Source organism: Camelus bactrianus, chromosome 12 (genome assembly GCF_048773025.1).
Source record: "Camelus bactrianus isolate YW-2024 breed Bactrian camel chromosome 12, ASM4877302v1, whole genome shotgun sequence".
NCBI lineage: Eukaryota > Metazoa > Chordata > Mammalia > Artiodactyla > Camelidae > Camelus > Camelus bactrianus.
The window spans coordinates 29,345,947-29,357,724 of record NC_133550.1 but is presented as its reverse complement, the minus strand read 5'-3'; the positions used below and the strand labels follow the sequence as shown (position 1 = coordinate 29,357,724).

The 11,778-nt window shown below is 30.2% G+C and overlaps 1 protein-coding gene across 5 annotated transcripts in view; it reads right to left on the bottom strand.

The window, feature by feature from the left end:
* Positions 1-290: 290 nt before the first annotated feature.
* Positions 291-11,778, bottom strand: part of CPSF6 (cleavage and polyadenylation specific factor 6) — a 31,277-nt gene continuing 19,789 nt past the window's right edge. For 4 of the 5 annotated variants that reach the window (XM_074375102.1, XM_074375104.1, XM_074375105.1 and 1 more), the window contains one exon: positions 291-5,127. The gene's annotated coding sequence lies outside the window, so the exon portion shown is untranslated. Of the gene's footprint in view, positions 11,704-11,778 lie in introns of all 5 variants that reach the window. The other variant, XM_074375103.1, reaches the window with a different exon arrangement.

Genomic DNA, 11,778 nt, shown 5'->3' with positions numbered 1-11,778 from the left:
AACAATCCCCTAAAATTAGACAAATGTTTTCTGAATCTTACATTTCAAAATATAATAGCATAGAAATCTTTCAGGTTTCTAAATCCTAATTTTAGTCAGACATCATGTGCTTTAAAGACCATCAAAATGCCAATACAAGAAAATAACCACTATCTAGGAGGCTGGTTTAAAGATAAAATATAAATGGTCCAATTTCTGTTATACTGCATATTGCCAATGAATATGAATTATTCAAACCATACACAATGGTTAACAAATCATAAATCCAACAAAAAAGGCAAACTGCAAAGTATTATAAAAACTGTGATTTATTTTCAGTACAAGATAAATACCATGCTTGTTACTAGTGCAGTTTAAAGGCCAACAATGGCCATATAGCAAACTGCTGAACAGTCACCTAAATGCTAAAGAAAGAAAAGACAGAAAGTAAACATTAAACACAAAATTTCAATTACAAACATTTTAATAAAATGGAATGAGCTTTTTAATAGAAGCTAATATGGAAGTCTAGTTCTCATGGACACCAAAAGAAGATGTTTATTTGATCAAATATCACCTTACCTTTTGCACAGAAATCTTATTGTGAAGTCACCATAGAGTCAATAGCTAAAATTTTAAGACTTTCTTTGGCCTTCTGGTATTAGACAAATTATTTACAAACCGTGGTTCAGTAATTCATGGATACTGGTAATATGATACAATTTTTTGTTAAGGGCTTTCCATTAAAAATTGTAAAACAACTTTGTAAGGCTGTACAAGGCTGTAAACTACTTTGCTAACATACCATGGAATGAAGAGGAAGAAGGAATAAGAATAGACCTTTTTTTAAGGCTAAAGTATCAATGTTATAGATGCATTCCTTAGAATACATTATGATTTACCCCAAAGGATCCTTTCCCATTAAATACCACCTGAGTACTACAATTTTCAAAGTAAAAAAATAAACATGAATTTACCATTGTATTTTAAAATAATTTAACTTACAGAATGCTGAGAAGTGTTACGCAGTAACAATGCGACAAAAAGAACACATCTTCAAAATGAAATGTTTTTACTAAATGCAGGGTCTGTCCAATTATGAAATTAATGTAAAACATTTACACCCATGGAGGAGTTTTAGGATACTCCCACATGAAAAACTCTTGGTAGTATTTACTATCCACAGATACAATTTCAAGATTTGTGTGACTTCAATTAAACTCTAATATTTTAAAAGACTCCCATTACAATATGTTAATTAATATAGCAGGAAGTCTTTAAAACATTAAAACCTGTCTATACCTAACCAAGTGTTTATATGTTCCATACAAATACCTAATAGTAGCTGCATACTCAGAGTGAATGCCAACAACCTGAAATTTTAAAGAAATTGGTTAAGACAAACCTAAATCAATCTGAACAGGATACAACTGCTTGAATATTTTGAATATTCATAAAAATTCATATTGCTTCTTTCTAATACCAAGAAAGAAGAGTATAAGAACTTCCTCCCAGAAGCCTAGACATTTTAACATTTTCTATTTCAACTTACAATAAAATACTTTAATCCTGAATCTTTATTTCTCTAAACCAAAAATCTCACATTACAAACACAAGGAATGCTATGTGTAAGGCCACATTTAATAAATTTATAATTTTTGGTTGAATATTTATTAAAAAAATTAGTCTAAGGCTTCTAAGAGTCAAGTTGCTAAAAAATAAAATACACCAGTGTTTAAACTGAAGGTTAATGTAAAAAAAAAACATACACACACACAGTAAGAACAAAAAATAGAATGTTTTGCTACAAAAATCCCACTTAATGTATTTCAGCACAAAAATGTCTAATATGTACAATGGATAAGCGTGCATTTAAAGTACATACAACTACAGGATACATTTACAGATAGCTATGGGATGCAAATGAACTTAATGAAAAAAATTTAAAAGGCAATTATCTGTAAAACAGCTAGTATCTCAATACTGTATTCTCAGTAAAAAATTAGAACATAAACTTCCTCTTAAAATAACAAGCTGAAGCTTAAAACACAAAAGTGAAGCCATCTTATAAGATACAGAAAATGCAATGATCACTCAGGTATGAAAACCAAAATGTTGAGAGCACTCCAACAGGAAGTCTTGTAGTAGCATCTCATTGTATAAAACAGTATGTATTTTTAGGTTATTGGCACATTTTAAATACATAGGGGAAAAGAAAAGTCTTTACCCTTCCAACAGTTTTCCCCTTTCACTATAAAGTGTTATACAACATTCACTGAAACCTCCATGTTTACTTTAAGAACTGACCTTAACCTAGTAGAAAACAAAGCAATATTCTCCACAGGAGAATTAACTGAAAATAATACCTTTAAGCTACAATCCATAAATTTTTTGTGAACTCCAAATTGTAGTTAACTGCTCAAGAATATTCTAGGTTAATATGCTAAACTATGATCATTAGCTACTGCAACTTACTCCATATCTTGCTTATGAAAACTGACAAAATAAACACTTCCAAATTTATACTGGAATATCCTTTCCACAACATATGTCCTTTAACTAAAAGCAGCACATTCAATTCAAAGCGTTGCTTCAAAAGTGATACCATTCAAGTACTGTATCACTGATTCATAATTTTACTGGCTGAAAGGAATTTGACTAATAAATGCTATGGTTTAAAATTAAGCTCAAGTTTGTTTTCATATCCACTAAAATTATTATTAAGAAATGAAGGGATCTCTGGGACTTTTTTTTTTTTTTTGGTGTCTAGGTAAAGATTTATCTCTTTGGATTGTTTTTAAACATTAAAAAAAGTTTCCAAATAACATCAGCCCATTAAAAAAAAAAACAAACAGAAGGGATATGAAGAATAAAACAAGGCTTGCATTTTCACCTTTACTGCTATACATTCATTTATCAGAGAAAGACTTTGCAAAAATTAGTCAAATCAAGTTATTTCCTTCTGACAACACTTAAAAATAATGGACTAACAGCAAACAATTCTAGTACACTCAACATTGTCTGCAACAAGTCACATAATGAGATCAGCCAAGAAGGAAGAAGAGTGATATAGAACGAGCAATTAAAGGGTTCCACCGATAAAAAATGAAAAGGTGAACGAAGGATTTAAATAGTACAAAGTTTCCAGTTTTCATTTCAAGTTCAAGCACAGTTAAAGATTTTATGACTCCATTTTTAAACTGTTCAGAGAAAATTTTATCCTCATGGACATTTACTTACCTTTTAAGCTTACTATTAACTAAATTCCCTTGTAATATATTTATGTCCACACTTCTTCACATTACGGCATTGTAATATAAAAAAAGCTAAGACATGACAAAAACTAACAATACCTATACACAAAGCAAGAGAACAGATTTTGGAACAACCTCAAATAATATTAAAAAGGCAACTGCATTTTCAACAAGATAGAACACTTAAATCTGAGAGCAGACAGTTCTGATAAACACCAATGATCCCATGCAAATACTCTAATCACAGAATGTTTTAAAATAAAACTGGCAATAATATAAATAATTTGAAACAGCTAATTTTTTAAAAACTAGCGTGATAGTGGACAATATGAAAGAGAAGAATTGCAGTTCCCTGGAGGGCTTCTACCACCGCACGTTACATAATATCTAGGGTGCTTAAATACTTTAATAGCACTGCTCTAAAATTCGACAATATTTTTTTAAAAAAACAATGTGTATTATTAGAAGATCTCTCAAAGATAATCATTTTAAAAACATTTTAAAAAATTAACTTGCTTAAGGATTTTAACTCAAATTTCTGAAGTGGTGATTCAGAATGACCTTCCTATAAAAATGTCTAATCAACTTGACACTGCCGATGCTAATTTTACAATGAAGAACACATGCTAACCAGGTGCTTTTAATGTGGGCTTATATGCAAGGCAGGTTTGAAAACAATCTTTGATTAACTTCAGCATGAATTAATAGGTTTCATGAATATACAGAATTCCTTAAATTGTGGAGATGGGTACACCTATAATCTCCCATTACACATACAGGAGAATACAACCCAATGTTAATAAACATCACACCCTTCAGAAACGTACTTCCTGTTACTGGTAAATAAAACTAAGGCTTTCTTTACTCACATCTGTGTGCTGCACGGCTGGCTATATTTACATTGCCCATGGCTTCAAAAATAAACCACAAGCACTATCAATACAAAACAGCAAATAAGTGCCGCATCAAATCAGAACTGTCAAAATATTTCTTCAATGCTAGCAGTTTACAATTAGTTTCAGCACATGTGTTGTAATTAAGCTGCATTACTGTAGCAAATCATGTATGGGTTTTTACTAAAATGTTAAAACCACAAAAATTTTGACCCCTAACACATTGACTGGATTGCTACGTCGTGAAATTTCAGTTTTTACAAGTTTACATATCATTCAGCAAAGTCACAAGCTTAACTAGGTAAAAACAGCTAGAAAAGCAGAATATAGAAATATTAAATACCCATGTAATCACCTATTCTAATATCAAAATTGAGGGCAAGAGACACTTAATTAGTATGTTTAATTCACTGAACGCAAGATTAAGAGTGATGCATATCCAAAAACGCTATTGCAATGCTTTTTTAAAGGACAGTATAAATGTCATAGTAACATTATCTTTAGATATTGCTGAACACAAGACTTTCCCTGAGGTGTAAACATCAAATAACTTGAACAGCTTTACACATCAGCCCCATTAAACAGTTTATTACAACACTACATCTACTGTAATCAAAGTGGTGCTGTTTACAGACATTATCATATGAACATTTTTAACAAGAACAAACTACTATAAAACAAGCATTTACTTGACTTTTTTTTTCCAATTGCTTGCACATTATAATGGCCAAATGTAAATAACCAGTAATAAAGTTGCAAAAGCTATAACTTTTTAAATCACACTGGTTTCCTTCAAATAAAACAGTTAAGCAACATAAAAAATAAAAGTAGAGCTACTGGTTACCATTTATGCAGATTTGCTTTATTCAGATCTATTCCTGTTCATTTTATCCATGAATCCTTACAGGTTCAGTTCAATCACAAGAAGCAAACTGCTGGACAAGCATCATTTTTCCCCCATGAAGACTGTTTTGTCTTGGAAGGTGTTCCTCTTCCTTCAGCTGTAATGTGTCAAAATTTATGATGTAGATTTTGCTATTCCCCATAATACACAGAAAAACGCTGGCTTAACTATACATATGCAAGTCGTGCATCTACTTCACTGATACGTATTCTAACACAAAATAAGAATTAACTGAAACAGTAGCTGCCTTTGTGGTGGAGAAATGCTCCCAATTTATGTGGTGACTAAAACTGAGACATTCTGACTTCATTCTTCTTAAGTATTACTGCCTTATAAATTTAATGACTGAAACAGAAATCAAAATGTAGCAGCTACTGTTTCAGTGAAGATGGAAACATTTAAGTCATTTTCTAAAATATGCATACTACAAAAATAAATGGAAAATGCTTGGATGATTTTAATGTAAATATTTTTCGTTCACCCACATAAATTCTATATAACTCATTAACAATTAAATGTGAACTAAATATAAATGCAAGAAATTATTTTACAAATTAGTTATTTATTTGACAGCATACAGGAACTTCTGCAAATGATATAAATCAAATGGTCCTCAATGTTACAAATTTATGAATATATAGCTCATTAGGCACATTTAAATAAATATGACATCCACGTACAAATCTTTAGACATAATACAAATTTAAAACATTTACTTTATTTTCACTCTATTCCACCTATATAGAAATATCTACCATAGTATGTAAACTAACCCAAAACAAGCTAAACAGGAATCTACAATGATAAATTTCATTGAAAACTCACATAAAGGAAAAAACCCCAATAAATCAGATAAAACTAAAATTTCAAGAATACATAAATATGCAAACTTCAGGTAGAGGTTCACAAAAGAAACATTTAATTAATGTGGATATAAGTGATCACTCAAACACCAATTATTTAAAATATAAACTCCAAGAGAACGTTTCAATAAGATGATGTAAGAGGCAAAGGGCACAATGTTTAGTGATAATCTTCCATAGAAGTAACTGAAAAATACGTTTTGCTCTACAATGAAGAGTAATTAATACTATGTCACAACTATAAATTTTATCTTTTATGTCCTTTCCTCTTCAATTAGGCTGTAAGCATCTTAAGAGCATCAGTACACATATGCATTCACAATGCCTACCAGTAGAAACCTAAATTTTACAACTGCAAAACGAGAAAACAGGTGTTATGTAACCCTGGGCTTTTATCTTTTAGTTTCTATTTGCCCACATTTTTCAAAGAGATACTTAAGCCATTTCTAATGTTACCTTTTATTGTACTTTATCTTATGCTGGTGAAGCTTTTGGTGGAATTATTTCATGGAAAAAGAAAGGTAGCTTTCATATATTTTATCTTCACTACTTGCAAAGAACTTTAAAAAACTAGTATTGAAGTATTAAAGAGAGAGAAGGCATATGTTCTAATCTGAAAAATGGGGATTACTCAGAAATTCATAAATCTTACTGCAAAAAGATGCTATATCCCTAATTATTCTGTCATGTTGGAAGGGATGAATAATAGGGGAAATATTATTTTAAGTCACAGTGAGCAAAACAAAAATACCCAACCCTTCCAAAAAACATATGGTATACACTGCAATTTTATATCACTTATCACTCCAATGGAGAATTTTACTACTTTTTATGTAGAGAATCCTGTTTGTGAAATTACAACACATATCTTTAGGATGAATGCACTTATCTTTTGCTTGAGTATACTTTATAGATAGATCTTTACTATTAATAAGTCTCTAATTTTCATCATACAGACATAAAATCTAGGGGATAATCTGACAGTTTTTATTTCTATTTCTAAACACTTTACATTTATCCATTTGGAGATACAAATTTTACAATCTCAAAAAGAAAGCAAATTTGAAGGCAATACAACCCATTTCCAATAATCCAATTCCATATTATAGTCTCAAATTTCTAAAGTAGAAATCTACATAAACAAAGATAGCAAAAAGAAGCTTAAGTGACAAATATGACAAACAATGCTCATGTTTTCAGAATACCATGTGGTCAAATCTGTAATGTCAAAGCCACACAATTTCTTGCTTTATCTATCAGTTATAAAAGATCTATGTAGACAGTTGTTTAAAAAAAAAATAAGACATATGGAATCTATGGCTCTTTAATGAAGTCTGTAAAGTAAGCACTAAATTAAAATTTCAAACAGAAAAGCACCTGTATTTTGAGACAATGTAAGATCAAATCAATACTAACAACTCAAATTATGACTGTTTCTGTCAGAAACTTATCTAAGCAAATTTACTGGTATCAGTATCTCTAAACTCATGGCAAATTCATCTTTCAAATAAAAATTCAAATAGATATGGATGTTTCACAGGTTGTGAAATAAAATATTGAATTAAAAGGATTCTAATATAATTTTAGAGTACTTTTATTAACTCAGTAAAATAAAATTCACTTTTATCTGAAAATTTTTTCTTAATGAGAGGAATGGAGATGGGGTGGGCAAAAGAAATAGAAGTAGCTAAATACAAGTTAACTCTTTTTAAAATCAAAATCCCTTCTTGCATTGACCAGAACACATTACACAAAATTCTTTTTACTATATATGTTTACAAAAAATTCCCTTACTATGAAAACATTTCATACTTTCACCTTTCTACTTCTGGAGATAGTACTTACCTCATTTTAACTAAAGCATTTTGTTACACTAGAAAACATATACATGATTGTTGCTCTAGGCAGTTCACTAAATAGTAGAAATAAACTTCGCCACAGTTAAATACTCAGTTTTGCCCCCCCAAAATTCACAAAACGGACATTTCAAAATAAGCTGCTGTGTAATTTAAAATTCACTGTTACAGTTAAAACATGCTACCACAGGAGGCAAATTAGTAAATCTGGATAGCATATATGACACCCTTACCCCCTTTTTGGTTATTAGGTTTCCTTTAAATAATGCTTAACTGTTCATTCAAACCATTATTAATTCAAAACAATCTAATTTACAACCTAAAACAAAGGTAGTAAATTTCACACTGAGATGAAAGTGAGATCAAGGTGACTCACATTGGCACTGGACTTTTTTTTTTTTTTTTAAACCAGGGAACATTCATCATTTGTAAAGAAAACCATATTCTTAAACCACAGTGAGCAAAACACACACTATATACATCCATTCAAGAGATCACTTCCTACCCTCTTATCACATAAGATAACTATGTAGTCAGACAGGTTTTGCAAATAATACTAAAAGCAAGGAAAATTAGAGCAAAAAAAGTGAGAGCTGGCACATCCAGGTGAGGCAACAGGGTTATACGGGAAATTGCAAAGAAACACAGGACTAGACAATATTAGGCAGATCTCAGATGACTAAGAGTTGCAGAAATAACTTTTAAATCTCATTACCACCAGTATAATTCATCAGATAATTAGAATTTAATTTTCACATAAGACTCAAAGTAACACTAACTCTTAAGGAGATAAAACATCTTAACATGTAAGAAAGAACTTTCGATTCTTTTGGGGTTTTTTTTTTTCCCAAAATAATACAAAGCTATAAACTGAATAAGGAATGCGAAACACCCTAAATCTTGTGCAATGACAACAAAATTGAAGATCATGATGTTTATGATTGAAGAAAAGTAACCATACAGCAAAGGAAAGTATAGTTATTTAACCCCCATCACGTACATGATGCTTAAAAATCTGATCAAAGAAATGGATGATTTGAGAATGTGCAAACATCATGTCAGGGACAGGAAAAGCATGAATAAATAGAGAGTATTTAAAAAAATAGTTTGGTTTCATCACTCTTCAGTATACAAAGAAAAGCTGAACTACTGACAGAAATTTGCTGAGTTGGTTTGTTCCAAACAAGTAATAAGAGGAATACAGCTTAAAATAACTATGAAAATAAAATTACTTCTATGAGAAGTATATAATCTTAAAATTAAAATACTGATCTACTTTTGTTTTGCTCAGAGTGGTCTGAGAATAGAGGCAGAAATTACAGAATAAAAGGCACAATGTATTTACATGCTGAAATTTACAATACTGATATTCCTATTAGAATATTATCTATTTGAACTTTGATATTAAATACTTTTAGAAAAACTAATACATTTTTAAATGAGAGAATGTAATTAACATTACCAACAGTTCAAACACAAAAAAAATTAAGATGGGACAGACATTAACAGCTTGCCAACATTAAGTTTCCAGTTAAATTAAGAACTTGCCTTTTTAGCCATTCATCATCACTTTAATGATAGATTACATTATTGTTTTACTTGTATACAGATTTACTACTGACATTCACTTTAGCTTCCAAATTACTCTCATTCCATTTAGTCCATTTAAGATTTACATGAAAGCTCAAAAGGACTCATAGTTAAAAACTTCTAAAAAGGTCAACAGACCTTATTATGATGGTGATTAAATGTGCAAATAATTTGTTTAAAAAAGTTTTTTTACTTGGATATATTTAATTCCAGTCCCCACCCATTTATTCACGTCTACATCCGCAATAAATACTGTTTGGTATAGCAAAGGTACAATATTCCAGGATAACAGAATTTTTTGTACTGGAAATGCTTATGTAAAATTTTGCTTGGATGAAGGCACATAACAAGATTACAACTCAATTCTGATTAATGTACAAACAAAACATGGGAATTTTGGTATGGTACATATCAGTGATTAAGAAGAAATGTCAACAATAGTTTGCAAGTTAGGAATTCATAGTTAATGTCTGAATGTAATGAAACTCAAACCATGATACAGTTAGGTGTACCCATTACTGGAATGTAATGTTAGTTAATTCAAAGTATTTAAAATTAACGATGGACTTTTTAGGAGTTTACTTGTTGACTATGCTAGTCTAACTAAAATCAGTAAGAAAACTCATTAATTAACTCTGGGTATAAACTGGTGGAGAAGCTCCTTGATGGGGGGAACATCCAATCTAGGAAATGACTGAAAATGTATGCAAGTTCCATTATCACGTCTTCAGTAACTAGAAGTTTGCTGATAACTGACAAAGTCTAAATAAAAATATAACTTGAAGGACTTGTACCTTACTATACATGAAATGGCTGACATACGTTAAGCACTTCAGTAAGTTGGCCTCAGTTCACCTTAAATAATTGATGGACACTAACAATTCTTTAAGATGGGATCAGAGCTATTCAACTCAGGGGGTGAAAAAGCTACATCTTTAAAATTTACTGTTTAGTTTTACATGATGTAACATTCAATTCTTACATCCAAAGAGCTGTTTTCAAAAAGCTTAGTTTTAAAAGTAAAAAATGTTTTGCCTCATATTAAAATAGTGTTTTGAAATTTATATTAAGTTCTAAAATATAGTACATGGAGAACTATTTTAAAGTTAAAGTTTTGATAAGTATTCAAGATGCATATTCAAAATGCAAGGAAAATATTAAAACTTGCCTTTTCACTTCAAAAACCCCTTAAAACTATAAATGTAATAGCTTATTTGTGTACCATAAAAATAAGACTTACATGCTTATTTTCTAAGTGATATTATTTTAAAAGGATCTCATTTGCTAAAATATACCTACTTTAAAGAAACTGCTATTCTATCACAGAATTATATACAAGTCTTTGATTTTGCCCATAACAATTTAAATACTAACAATTACCATAATTGAATTTTTATATTTCCCAATTTTATTTACGGAAAATAATCATGTAAAGAGTAGCTACCTATAAGGAGTTTGTTTTAGCCTAATTTAATTTGGATATGCAACCAACATAAGAAGAAAAATTTGTTTACAGAATAACCTTTGTGTCACATGCACAAGCCTTCTGTGCCCTCTCCCCACTTTTCACATAAATGCTGTTCACAAATATAAAAATAAAATTACACGTGAAAATGAAGTATAAACAGACAACTCGTCCCGCTTTATGAAAAATGTACACAAGAAATAGTTTTAAAATACAGAAAAAAAGACACAATGATTATGGCTTATGAATGAAACATCAAAGAAAATCATTTCAAGGTTATTCTAACCTGGGATGTATGATCTGATACAATTTAAAATTCTTTATATGGAATACCCTGAACCCATTTTAATTGAGTAACTTTCATATCTTCTCTGCAAATTAAAGAGTACTAATTCTTTTCTTTTAAAAACAAAACCCAGATGGCAGGAAAAGCGTCTTTTCTAAAAAAAAATTTTTTTAAGTAGAAAAGCTCTTTCAATGCTGAGAAACCACCCTCCTCTATTATAAACTATTATAGTGTTAGGTTTCTTTAAAAAAGTTTTAGGGATAAATAAAGTTAGTTCAAGGAGAGAAACTTTAAATTTATTTTTTAAAGTCCAAGCACATTGTATCTATGAATTAACCCCCTCTATTTTATATTTTACATCACATGCAAAATATGTATGTGATTAAGAGAATTCCAATTTTTAGATTTTAGAAGTAGGCAATGAGTCCTCTTGATTATTTTCTTGATTCTTAAGACCATTAATAATATGAAACCTAAAAGCTGTAACTCAAGCAAGCAATACAATAATCAAGGATAAGAGGTATCAAAATGTTTACCTGGCATTACTCACCTGTCATTTATCACAGATGTTTCCAGAAGATTTAATTCTGAACAAGTAGTTGGACCATACATACTGTATAAACAACAGCCTCGGAGTTATTACTGTTAATAATACGCATGCTAAATATAACAGGAACAAGGAATACCC